The sequence below is a fragment of the Lissotriton vulgaris genome, chromosome 4_1, assembly GCF_964263255.1.
Source record: "Lissotriton vulgaris chromosome 4_1, aLisVul1.2, whole genome shotgun sequence".
Taxonomy (NCBI): domain Eukaryota; kingdom Metazoa; phylum Chordata; class Amphibia; order Caudata; family Salamandridae; genus Lissotriton; species Lissotriton vulgaris.
The window spans coordinates 381,388,833-381,402,478 of NC_141691.1; positions in this window are offsets into that span (position 1 = coordinate 381,388,833).

Genomic DNA, 13,646 nt, shown 5'->3' on the forward strand with positions numbered 1-13,646 from the left:
GTTGCTGCTTATTTATCTTATGCAACTAACAACCATTGACAAAGCCAATAGTCCTAACTTGTTGTAGGTATGATGTTACTTGTTGTATTATATATCTGGATGAAATGACAGAAACAGCAAAATACAAGTTGGGTGGCACACTATGCTAAGCACAGATTTTTAGCTTGTGTTTTTAAGCCACACCCTTAATTACATTGGCTACAACCCTTTGCGAGACCCCCCCTTCAGTTTTTTCATCCCACTTAAAGCCCTGGAAAGTTTTGTAAAAACCAGCACACATGATTAAAAGACTATTGCATAAAACGTGTAAGCAGATTCTCTGACTCTCGCTCTTCCCCCATTGAACGCAATGAAGTGTGTAATTACTATTCTAACCCCACACGTTTTGATAGTAGGGTAGATTACTTCTACTTTTGGTGCAGGAGGTTGATAAACCATTTGCTATAGCTTGTAACTTGCATTACCATAAGGCAGAGGTCTTCAATCTGTGGGGTGCGACCCCCAGTGGGGTCGTGGAGTCCTGGGAAGGGGGTCGCAGATTCCCCAGCTTCACTTGTGCCTGCAAAAAGACAGCCCTACCTCCCTGGGAAGGCTAATTTAGATCATTATCAGCTGCTTTGCCTTCCTGAATGAAAAAGGCAAATGTGCCTTATCAGGTAATCTGCAAGTGTTAAGGATGCTTGGGAGCAGTCTAGCTCTTTGTGATGACAAAGATTTGTTCAGCCCAGTGACGGTCATCCAGCGACATCGGTGAGACCAGAGCTGAGGTGCAGAGTGAAGACGGTGCTCTTTGCTGTGCTGACAGATCACGGTGCAGGTGATAGTGCCAGTTGCAGGGAGCTGGTGTTGGTCAGTCCAGACTGTGGTGTGGGACGGGACAGTGTGTCGAAGACTTGCGAGCAGTGTCCCCAAGCCAGGGTTGCTGTGTGAGATGCAGCAGTGCCCTCTGCGGTGCCTTCAGGACATGGAGCCAGCGACAGAGCTAACCTTAGAGTCTGTGACGGAGTAGGTTGCTTTCACCCCTCTATGGCAACTGAATCCACGGTTCCAGAGGCGGTACCCAGAGGTATGTGAAGACTTTGCAGTCCCTTTGACTTCAGAGCAGGAGGCAGGCTCTACTTCAAGCCCTTGGAGATACGCAGCAACAAGTAAAGAAAGTTTAGTCCAGTCCTTTCAGTGCCCAAGGCAGAAGCAGCAACTGCAGGCCAACCCAACAAAGCAACAACACAGCAAAGGGGCAGTACTCCTCTTGGCAGTTATTCCAGCTCTTCTTCTTGGCAGGTTCCTTGATTCCAGCGAGTTCTAAAGTTCTGGGGTATGGGCCCCAATATTTATACTCTGTTTCTCTTTGTGCTTTTGAGCAAAGAATGTCTGTGCCAAACCCAAATCAGTTCCATCCTCTCTGGCCCAGCTCCCTGTCAGGAGGTGGTGACAGTATTGTCCAAGGCAGACCAGGCCCATTCAGGTGCCAGGTAATAGCCTCCTACTACTATAAATACACCCCAGGTCTATTTAGCACAGCCCTGACTCATCCAGGAAAGGCTGGACACACTTTGACCCCCCAGTGGCTGTCTGATGAAAATCCATATCCCCAGCCCCTGTCACTCCAAAGCCAGACTGTCAATCCAGAAACCCAGCAGAGAGACACAGGATGGCTAAGAAACAAAATACCTACTTTCTAAAAGTGGTATTGCCAAACACAGAACATAAAAATCATCTTTACTAAAAGATTAATTTTTATATTCTGAGTTCAGGCATACTAAACTCATTTCTCTATCTTGTCCCAATGGGAAGATATGCTTGTAAAATGTTATAAGTAAACTCCCATTCTATCCTACGGGACAAATAGTCTTTCCATAGTGAAACTTGAAACACACTGTAATTCACTGCCAGGACATGTCACACTAACCAGTACATGTCCTAACTTTAATATACATGTCACCCTGCCCACAGGGGTACCTTGGGCCTACCTTAGGGGTGACTTACATGTAAGAAAAGTGAAGAATAGGGCCTGGCAAGTGGTTACACTTGCCAGATCAACATGGCAGTTACAAACTGCATGCACACACTGCAGTAGCAGGTCTGGAAACCCTTTTCAGGGCTCCTTTAATGATTGTCACAATCAGTGCTACAGGCCCACCAGCAGCATTTGATTTACAGGCCCTTGCATCCTCAGTGCACTTTACTAGGGACTTACTAGTAAGTCAAACATGCCAATCATGGAAACACCATTCCATAATACAATTTACAATAGGAGCACTTGCATTTTAACTCTGAACAGCAGTGAGTAAGAGCGCAGAGACACTAAACCAGAAAAAAAAGAGTCAAAACTTGGACGTCAGAAAGGAAAAAAACAGGGGAAACATGCCAAAAGATGCCGGGTTTAACATGCGCATTTATGGTTGTCGATAGTTGTTGATGAGGAGTACCAGTTTCTAGAAACTTTTGTCAGAAGGGGGTCCTTACGCCTAAAAAGGTTTGACAAGCATCAAAAAGTTTGAAGACCTCTGCATTAGGGGATAGTGCATATGCCTTCCGTTCCTTCGTCCTGTCACCCTACCTCAACCCCACGACCCCCAGCCAGAGACGATACAATGTGGCACATAAATCAACCCGGAACATCGTGGAGCGCACCTTTGGCCTTCTGAAGAGCAGGTTCTGCTGCCTCCACAAAAGTGGAGGGGCACAGCAGTACTCACCAGTCATATGCTGTAAGATAATTGCAACTTGTGCTATGTTGCACAACCTCGCTACTAAGAAGGGCACCGAGGTGGAATTGAGCGACTATGAAGACCATGACGATGACCAGGCACTACCTACAGCCAACACAGTAGGAGTACCAACACCAACACACGGCAGACAGAGATGGGCAGAGATCACAAACAACTACTTTTGAGTAAGTAGAGAGACACAGCAAGGGTTTAAATGCAATAAACATAGTTTATTTGGCACTACGGTAAATGTCTGAAGACATATTTGTTACATCCTAAGTGTGCCTAGCACAACTGGGCGGACAGGGGTTACCTTACCCTCACATGTCCACTCAAATTTGGCAGCCTTACTTCCTGCGCCCATGCACTGCACTGCGTGATGCCTGTGGTTGGGCATGATCATTGTCTGCTGTGCCAGCGCCTGTAGTCTGGCGTCTGCTGCTCCTCCGGATTTCCGGGATAGGGGTGCTGCCTCTGCTACTGGTGTTGTTTGTGTCCCCTAAACCTTCACCTCCTGTGGTGGCTGACTGGTTAGTCAGCAGCACTTCCATTGCTGTAGTGACTCACCCCATCCCCCTTGTGAGGTCTGTGCAGCAGTGCACCAGCCCTTCCTGCATAGCAACAGAACGGCGACACAGCAGTGAAGTTGCTGTTGCAAGACGGTGCATGCCCCTTGTCTGCTGTTGCATGCGCTGCCTCTCCCTGCGCCTTTGTGTGCGGTCCTCGTGGAGTTCATAACAAAGTGACATCACACACTGTGACATGTCCCTGACCCCATAGGCCATGTCCCTCATGCTGTCCGCCATTGATGTTATCCCCCGGTTCATGGTGTCAAAGTTTTTGTTCATATGGCACAATTGTCTGTGCGCTGCACTAATTGCTTTCGCCTGCAGGCGCTGCACCTTGACCATTGTTGTCTCGAGGCCACGGAAGACACCGTCATCTTGGCCAGTGAAGCTTGCCTCCCGGACCCTCATGGTGGCTGCCTCTGCTGTGGGAGATGCTTGTGTGCAGGGTGCTGGAGGTGTTGCTGTGCTGGGCACTGCATCCCTGGCTTCTTCCTCACTCCTCTCCCTTTGGGGTGGCCTCTTCTCCCTCTCCTGCATTGTCATGCGCGAAGCCTCTCCTGTCGACAGATATGGACAGTGGCTTAGTGGTGCTTTCACCCTGTATTCCTATAATAAATCACATATCATTTGCACTATTTCCTGGTCCTCCCCTGTCTCTAATTGTATTGTGTGGCATGCCTGACATTCTTTCATGTTGCCTGCTCTGATGTGAATTCTTAAAACTACAACTACCATCATGCATTGCAGGTGGATACAGAAGCCTGTACTGGAGTACCTCAACACACAGCCACATTGGGGGAGGGAGACAGGCAGGGGGTGAGGAATGATGGACATGTCCCTTACCTTTCTTTGATGCAGCTCGGGCTGAGCTGTCTGCATCACCAATTCCTACAACGCACTCTGGCTCCAGTGTGGACTCCACGAGCTCTTCAAGATCCGTGAGAGCAGGTGCCCTGTTCTTTCCTTCACCAGTAGAATTGGCCTCTTTCCTTCTTGCCGCCAATTTCTTTTTGGTAATGATCCTCAGATTGTACCATCTCTTCTTCAGATCGTCCACTTCCCTGGCTGTCACTCCAATTGCGTTCACTTTGGACGGGATCCCCAGCCAGGTGTTCCTCTTCACAGCCTCTGCTACCTGCAGAGACTGCTTTCCAAAAATCTTGGAGTAGTGCTTTACAACCTCCTCCACCAGCACCTGGAGTTCACCTGTGCTGAACTTCATCTTCCTCTTCCTCTCTGCACCTTCCCTCTGGGAGTCCTGGGATTCCATTTGTAAGTCCTGCACAGCTCAGCTTCACAACAGCCTGTCAGTGTGTAACTGCTCTCCTGGGTGATGAGTTACTCTGCACATGCATGGGTGTGGCCAATTCCTGGTTGTGGGGTGGGGTGGATGCACAGGATTGGTTGCTTGCTCTGTTGGTTGGCTGAGGGGCGGGGTGGAGGCACCTGATTGGTTGGTAGCTCAACTGCTTGCTTTTTTGTATCCCCGAGTCAGTATTTACCGATTCGGTAAATACCGATTCGGTAAATCCCATTCATTCCTATTGGCATCCAGGCCCATAGGAATGAATGGGATTTGCCAATTCGGTATTTGCCGATTTGGTAAATACCGATTCGGAAAATACTGACTCGGGATTCCGATTTTTACCAAATCAGTATTTTTTACCGATTTTTTTCTTACATCTCATTTCCCTTTTCTAAAATACCGAATCTGTAAAATTCGGTATTTTAGAATCAGTAAAAATTAGTTACCTACATCTGGCCCTAAATGTGGTAAAACACGCTGTTCTACACTGCGTCAAGATAAGCTTGAAGGCTGTTCTCCACAGCTACCACTTTGATAGCTTTCAAAGAATGTCAAAGACTACTAAAATCACCATAAACGTTGTCAAGATTAGTGCAAGGTGCATTAATCATTTAAGCATGCACCATATACTAAGCTAGCCTCCTACACCCGCCTTGAAAATGAGAAGTCTGGGGCACGTAGTCACACCCCAAACCGATGCATCACCCAAGGCTGCGGGACCGGAAAGCACTTTTCAACCATGTCACCTCCACTCTGCCCCACCTTGAAAGTGAGAAGTCTGGCGGATGTAGTTCCACCCCAGACTGATGCATGCAAAGTTGCTGGCTGGTAGGTAAATGCTATGCAACACCAACGCTGTGGGACCAGAAAGCACTTTTCAAGTTCGTCACCTCCACACTGCCTGGCCTTGAAAATGAGACGTATGGGTGACATAGTCCTACCCCAGACCAAAGCAGGCACATTTACTGGCAAGCAAGGAACTGCTATGCAACACCCAAACTGCAGACTGGAGAGCCCTTTTCAAGCACATCGCCCCCACTCTGCCCCACCTAGAAAGGGAGAAATCTGGGGGACGTAATCCCAACCAAGACTGATGCAGGGAAAGTCACTGGTGGACAGGGAACCGCTCTGAAACACCCTTGCTGACGGCAGGGAACTGCTATGCAACACACTGTCTCATTGCAGACCTCCACAAGATGTGGTTTGGCCTCCGGTTCTGTGGGTGGGTGTCGATCCTATTGCCAATCTGTGGGCTCTGGTTCAAGTCAACACGACCTTTCCACATGCTTTCCGGTGAAGAGGTTATGTATAAGGTGGTCCCAGTTAAAGCAATATTCAAAATGCACAATCACAATTCTCATGCAGTCAGCATATTTCGAAAAAAGACTTTTTGGACAAATTATTCTTGAGTGATGTTATTTAATATACATCCTCAAATGCAGATCAGTTGTCAGAACAATCAACAAAAACAATAATAGACATTCAATCTTATTGCCCAAAAGGGGGGGCGTGGGAAAGGAAGGACAGGTGAGTGAAAGGGACCGTGATCAGGATAGTGAGAGAATCAAATAAGTTGTGAAGTAAATAAACCGTGGTCTTATATACATTTTAAATTCAGTACCACATTGACATATGTACATTGTCATTCAAAATAATTATACATTTGATATTCCTATCCCAATATCACAATAACACAGCCACTTAATGTTCTGTTGTCAATGGGTGGGAACAAAGGAAGAAGGTGTGTCGACGTTTCGACCCCAAAAGGTGTAGGCTGAATCCTGCCCTACTGCGGGGTCTTCTTCAGGACAAGTGGGGGATGGGGTACCGGGGTGGTGAAGGAGGGCACCTAAGGGTTTAAGACAAACTGTATAGTTGTAGAAAATCTAATATTATTCCTAATATGTGCAGTATCAGTCACACCATATTACCTAAACAAACCACATCTGTATCATGTGGCATCGTCTACAATATATGATGGGCTGGAAGGCTCCTATGAAGAAGGAGAGCGCATGAACCTAAAGAAAATAGGCTTAAATTAGGACTGTGGGCAATTGTAGAAAAGCGTCCCACATAACAATCACGGTCCCTTTCACTCACCTGTCCTTCCTTTCCCACGCCCCCCCTTTTGGGCAATAAGATTGAATGTCTATTATTGTTTTTGTTGATTGTTCTGACAACTGATCTGCATTTGAGGATGTATATTAAATAACATTACTCAAGAATCATTTGTCCAAAAAGTCTTTTTTCGAAATATGCTGACTGCATGAGAATTGTGATTGTGCATTTTGAATATTGCTTTAACTGGGACCACCTTATACATAACATTGAATACCAAGGTCCCAGTACCATTGGGTCAACCCTTACTTTATAATATTCCGGTGAAGAGGGGCACTCGCCAGGGTTCTCTCCTTTTACCCCTGTTGTTGGCTCTAGTAATGGAGTCCCTGGTGGAGCTCATTTGGATCGACGCCAGGTTCTGTGGCTTCAAATGTGGGGGGGTGAAGAGGAGGACTGGGTCTCCCTGTATGCGGATGATATGCTCCTTTTTGTTCAGGAGCCCAGCTATACTCTCCCAAGACTCATGGAGATTCTGAAGGTCTATGGGATGGCCTCGGGTCTAAGGGTCAATTTGTCCTGATCTACCCCTGTACCCATCCACAGAGCGGTGCAGAGAGATTGGATGGATTTTTGGTTAAAGATAGCAGGGGACAGTTTCAGTTATTTGGGCATGTCAGTCATCCTTTCCTACATCGACAAAATGAACATCTTGCTTTCATCCACCAGACACTACAAACGGATAATGAGAAGCCCTGGTTGAGGCTCTCGTGGACGATGGACACATTTGCTCCAAAGAAGCGGAATATCTAACACCTAAATATACTCGCATGCCTATCATCTAGGGGGTGCCAAAAACGCATAAGGATGTGGCCGACCCTCCCTTGAGACCCATTGTGTCGACCATAGATGCGGCCACAGAGATTCTTTCTAAGTATATTGACCGCTTTCTAAAACCGCTTATTTGCAGACTGGAATCCTTTGTCAAGGACACAGTACACTTCATATCTAAAATAGAATAAATGCCGTTTGACAGCGATAAAGAGCTCCTGGTCACTATGGACCTGGAAGCTCTTTATATGAACATCCCGCAAGATGGAGCAATTCAGGTCCTCCAACAAATCCTACTGGCTGAAAGTGAGCTTACCAACGCCCCTTTCATAAATGAATGTCTTAAGGTAGTCCTAGGAGAAAACTACTTTGAATTTAATAACAACTTTTTTCATCAAGTTCAGGGCGTCAGCATGGGGGCCTCGTGTGCCCCCAGTGTTGCATGCCTGTACATGGGGCATTTTGAGGAAATCAATATTCACAACGAGATAGCCCCCTTCTATGAAAATGTTCGAGACTGGTCTCGATTTATCGATGACATTTTTTTCATGTGGGAGGGGGACCAGACATCTCCTAATGAATTTGTGTTCTGGATAAATGCAGCAGACACCAATTTGAAATTCACGGCCAACTCAAGTAATTCCAAGATAGAATTCCTTGATGTATGGATAGAACATGCGAACAGGGAACTTTTGGTCTCCCTTTACATAAAGCCTACCGCCAGGACTACCCTCCTCCAATATGGAAGCTTCCATCCCCGATGCCAACGGGATAGTATTCCTTTCAGACAGTTCCTTCGCTTGCGAAGGAACTGTTCTGAAATGAGAGACTTCCTCATGTAGGCAGATATCCTAAAGGAGAAACTATCAAACCGAGGATATCCTCACAGACTGATTCGGGATTCTTTCAAACGAGCGAGGTACTTTAACATGATTCCATGTTTCAAGACAGAACCACTCCTATTTCTGACAGGTTGTTGTGCACCACCAAACACTCTACCATCAACCACAAGGTGAGACAAACCATTAACTCCCTTTGGTATTTGCTCAACATTGATGAAAGTGAGGAAAAAATCCCCAAACCTCAGGAACCATTTGGTGAGTGGCAGAATATCCAACCCTACCAAGCCCCGTCAAACATCTATATATGGCACTGCCCCTATATTGGGCAACCATCGGTGCGGCTCCTGCCAAGCCTGTCCTAATGCTATTGTGGGCCAATATCTTGAGGTCAATGATCAAACTGTCACACTGTGCGAAATGAGCAACTGTTGCTCGTCCAATGTAATATATATCATCTTCTGCCCGTGTGGGCTTTTATACGTTGGGAAGACAATGTCGCGAGGTCAGAACGAGAATTGGAGAGCACAAATCGAACATTCAAATCAGAAAGAATGTTGCCCCATTGGTCCAACATTGGTTGGACAAAAATCATGATGAATTTGACGTTAAGTGGTCCATTCTGGAAAAAGTGCGAGCTGTCCTGGAAAAGATCCCACTAGCATAAGAAAGAAAAGAGAGGTATTCTGGATCTTCCTCCTTAATGCTGTACGCAAGGGACTTGACAAACATTGCCCGTGGGAAAGTGCCATTACATGAATGTTAGTGGCCACTGCCATTCTGGCTCCACTTACAGTTCGAACAGCTGGCGGCTCCGTGAATAAAGCAGTAACTGTATTCCCCTCCTCGTTATGTTCAGGGTCTTTAGAATTGTGTGTGGAATCCAACAACTGCTGCTTGGAGCAGTGTTTCAATGTCCCCTCTGCTTGCCCTGTTATTGATTTATATCTCTGGGCAGATCCTTTTCCTCTTTTGGAACTCGTGCTGTTTATTAAGTTGTAAGAGATTCATTCTTCGGTACTGACTCCCCGGATTATGACTAACCTGTTCAGCCAACTTAATGTTTTGGGTATCGGATGATTGATATCTTTCCTATCTGGCCTCCTAAATGCTAAGCGCCGATCGGCTTTACCAGCCGTGATATGTTGTCCCTCGTTTGTTTCCCTCTTTCTGCCACCCCTGCTGAAGCTCCACGCCTTGCTGGGCGGGCTGATCGTTAAGCCGGTCTCGTGGGATCTTTAAATTGCGCCCACTGACTTCCGCCGCCTCTGAGAGCACCAAGCTGCGGGAGAGATGGAAGCCGCCGCCCTCGCTTGAGAACACCTAGGAACTAAGGTATGCAATGTAGGCTATTACGCCGGCTCCGTTTTGTCAACCAACAGCGGAGGTTATAGTGCGAGTCAGTCTCTAAGCTAGCGGGTGTCATTCGTACTGGCCTCTGCATTTACATTGGTGCTTTGTCCTCTTTGTTTTTAGGTCTCGCTGGTGATGCAGCGCGAAAGCGCTGTCGCCAGCAAGATCTATTGTGGTTGTCTTGCCTGCCAAGTGGTACAGACTGGGGCACGCGCCGATTGATGTCTGTGTACGCGCTTCTAAAGAGTCGCGCTTGCGCAGATGCTCTTCCATATACACACACAGCCCCTGCTTTCACTTGGCTAGTATGCACTAACGGCGCGCACCCACACACATCCAGATCCCCCCTTCCTTGAACACACACACAGACATGCGCGCACACACACGCGCACACATACACAAGCACATTGCCCCTCCCTGCCCCACCCGACTCACCGCATCGACGGCCTCAGCCACCACTCCTGACTTCTGCAGCCACCGCGGGGCTCTCCCTCAGGCATGGGAGCCCCGTGTCAGTACTGCTTCTCTGGGCCAGCCACTCCGTGGGCGCGGGCTTCCCATAGAAGACAGAAGTCCCACCCCACGACAGGCGTGACGTACCCGAACTTCCGTTTTCGGGATGTGCACACTCACGGCTGCACATCCCGACATCACGGCCTCTGGCAGGCAGTTTTCATTTTTACTGAACACGGGCACGGGAGCTCGCACAGAGGAGCTGGGAGCAGCATCCGCGTGGAGTCCCTCCCTGGACAGCCAACGCCGGCCACTGACCGCTCTGACCCGGGCACCCGCGAGCACCCTGTCCCGGAGGCACCATGGGCGGGTCATCATGCAGCGAGCTGGACGAGAGCAAGTGCGCCTACATCCGAGGTACGGCACTTTCGGGCTGGTGGTGGGGAGATGGGACTAGTTCTTAAAAGTCATCACTAGTGCCCGTGCGTAGCTCGCAGCATGACTCAGGAGTTGGTCGCCATGGTAATACGAACACACTTGTTCAATAATTGCGATGGTTTTTAATAACCGCGCGAATAAAGATGTGACACATGAAAATGTTTAAGAGCACACACTAGAAGCTGAAGCAGGCTGGGTTCCAAGTGTCTGCCTAGCAGGGCTTTAAGTGGGATGAAAAAAACTAGGGGGTCTCTCAAAGGGGTGTAAGCCAATGTAACTAAGGACGTGGCATAAAAAACACATAAGCCGAAAATCTGTGCTTAGCATAGTGTGCCGCCCAATTTGTATTTTGCTGTTTGGAACACGCTTGTTCTTTCTTTTGAATGACATGTGGGTTGGCATGTTGGGAGTTGCCATGAGCAGAGTGCCTGGAAGGGTGAGGATGGGCCCTCTCGGTGCTCCCTGTCTGTTCACCCCACCCCACCCCAGTGACTGATCTTCATGTGCGCGGGCCCTGAACATCTTTAGGGAATCCTGATCCTGTGCCCACCTCGTCCTGAAACACTTGAGTAAGGTAAGTCCCTGCGCATGCGCCCAGCCCTGAAAAACCGAGTGAGGTGTGAGCCGGAGAAGGTGCTGTCAAGAGTGCAGCAGGCGTTGTGGCACCGGGCCGACACTTTGACTCTTGTACTGCCTCGCATGTCCATGGCTAATCCATTGGGTCACACCGCTTTTCACTCAGGAACCGCTGTCCCGACTTGAGTAGCGCACCTGCCGGACCGCACCCCCAACCCTTCACAACATTAACACTGACTCACCGTGAGTCACGTGGAAAGGCAATCCGTTTACGCCAGAGTGATTGCTTCACCCCCAGCCCCCATCACACCCTGAAGTACTTCCTCTAATGACCTGACAGATTAACCCCCCTCCCACCTTTCCTGCAATGCACCGACCGGCAGGGGCAGAGCTCCCACTCCATTCACTTTGATGCTGGGTGGTAATTACCACACTTCTTGTGAGTAATCCGGGCTGACCTTTCACTACAGTGACAATCATCAGGACTTGCCCATTGAATGCAATGGGCACCATTAAGCACCCTGTGTATCAGCATGGCAGTGAAGTCTACAGCTGTGTGTGGGGGTGTAATACAGTATTACACCCCCACAGACAGCTGTAGACTTCACTGCCATGGATGGGATCGTTAATCCTCCCCAAGTGGCTAGTACCGCACCCAGGGATGGGGGGAGGATGCTTGGTGCAGTGCGATGACTCGACAGTGAAGGGTCTGTCTCTTACACCACTAAAACGCACATGCACTATGTGAAAGCAGGCCAGAGGGAGACTTTGAGAAAGCATTTTGAACATAAATTCATGGAGGGAGGGGTGCATTTTTGCCTCGTTGACGTCTAATTTACAGCGCTCTGACATCTTCGGGTACTGTCTGCGTTTTATAAAAAATACACTAAATAAATAAAATTGTAACTCATGAAATTGGAGGCCTTGAGTATTGACGGCTAATGTTTGCAGTCGGTAGCGGCAGCAGAATGAGGCCTGCGTGAATGATGGTTGGAGGATTTTCTTTTGTATTCTCTTTCCCAACCATTAATTTAATTTATCGTGAATGGGCCCTGGCTTCCCGCATGTTAACAATACCTGGTTCATGGTATTGTGTTCTGTGCTGAAGCATTGCCATAGGCTATGGGCTCCCCTTTCAGCCAATGGCAGTCTCCTGCTGCTACTGTGTGAAAGGTCATCCCATTGTCTCTTGTTTTCAAAAGGGACCAGCCCGACCTCTTCAAATTTCTCCTCACTCAGTTTAGTAACCGGAGCAGCCAATAGGAAGACAGTTTTGTCAATGCAGCAAACGGGAGGACACACACACACACCACACACACAACCCTACACACAACCACACACACAACTACACACAACCACACACAACCACACAGACAACTTCACACACAACTGCACATACAACTGCACACACAACTACACACACAACTGCACACACAACTACACACACACAACCACACACACACAACCACACAAACACCTCGTCAGTGCACACTTTCACCAGGCACAAACACCATCAGTCGTCAGTGCACGCTTTCACCGGGCACAGACACCACCAGTCGTCAGTGCACGCTTTCACCAGGTACAAACACCACCAGCCGTCGGTGTACACATCAATTGTTAACGCATCCACAATTAACTATTGTAGCAATTGCAGTATGGCGCACTTTACTTTTAAACATATTCATCTAAAGCGCAGCATGCCACCATTGCTACAAAAATAAATACACATTTTTTTGGCCTACAATTTATAGACTTTTGTTCGAATTGGTGTTGCATATTTAGCAATGCCAATAGCTCAAACTTAATGAATGCAGTATGCCTCCATTCCTTTGCACTTATCGTAAGGCAAGTTTGTTTTCTTTGTTGAGATCGTCTCAACTTTGTCAAATACAATATTCAGTGTCGTCAACGATAAACCATCAGCTCACGCACTAAGGTAGCTGGCGCTCTACCTCCTTTGGGCCCCCCCCTCTTTGGATATCTTTAAGGCAGCGCTTGTCACTGATGAGAGTTGAAATGATTCGGCGCATGTTTCTGCCTTTAACGAGCAAGGACATGCGTCAGCCCCCTCCATTCCGTCCAAGATATCCCACCTGTGACAAGCCCGCCCTCTATGCTTTAGAGCTAGACTAGCCCTGGACCAGGTGCCTTTTCTTTCGCCGTGTATCGTTTATAAACTATTTTGCATGACACTAAAATAGGGGGGCCGTTTTGTGTTATTTTTCACATTAGAATCTTTTATTGGTTGTGCCCATTCTGAGATTTTCTACTGTTCAGTCATCGTCCAAGCCTCTTTTACATATCCAGGTAAGCGCCCCTCTTTCCTGCGAGAGCGAGGTTTATAAAAAACAGATGGGGTATGCTTGAGATAAATGACTGTGCCTGAACTTGATATCTATTTTCAGATTTGTACCTAGAAACGTGTCGAGGCCCATCTGGAAATTCTATTTACCCTAACCTAAAGAAATTTTCATGCGGATACGTGTGAAGCACTCCCCGCGTTGCCTGGCGA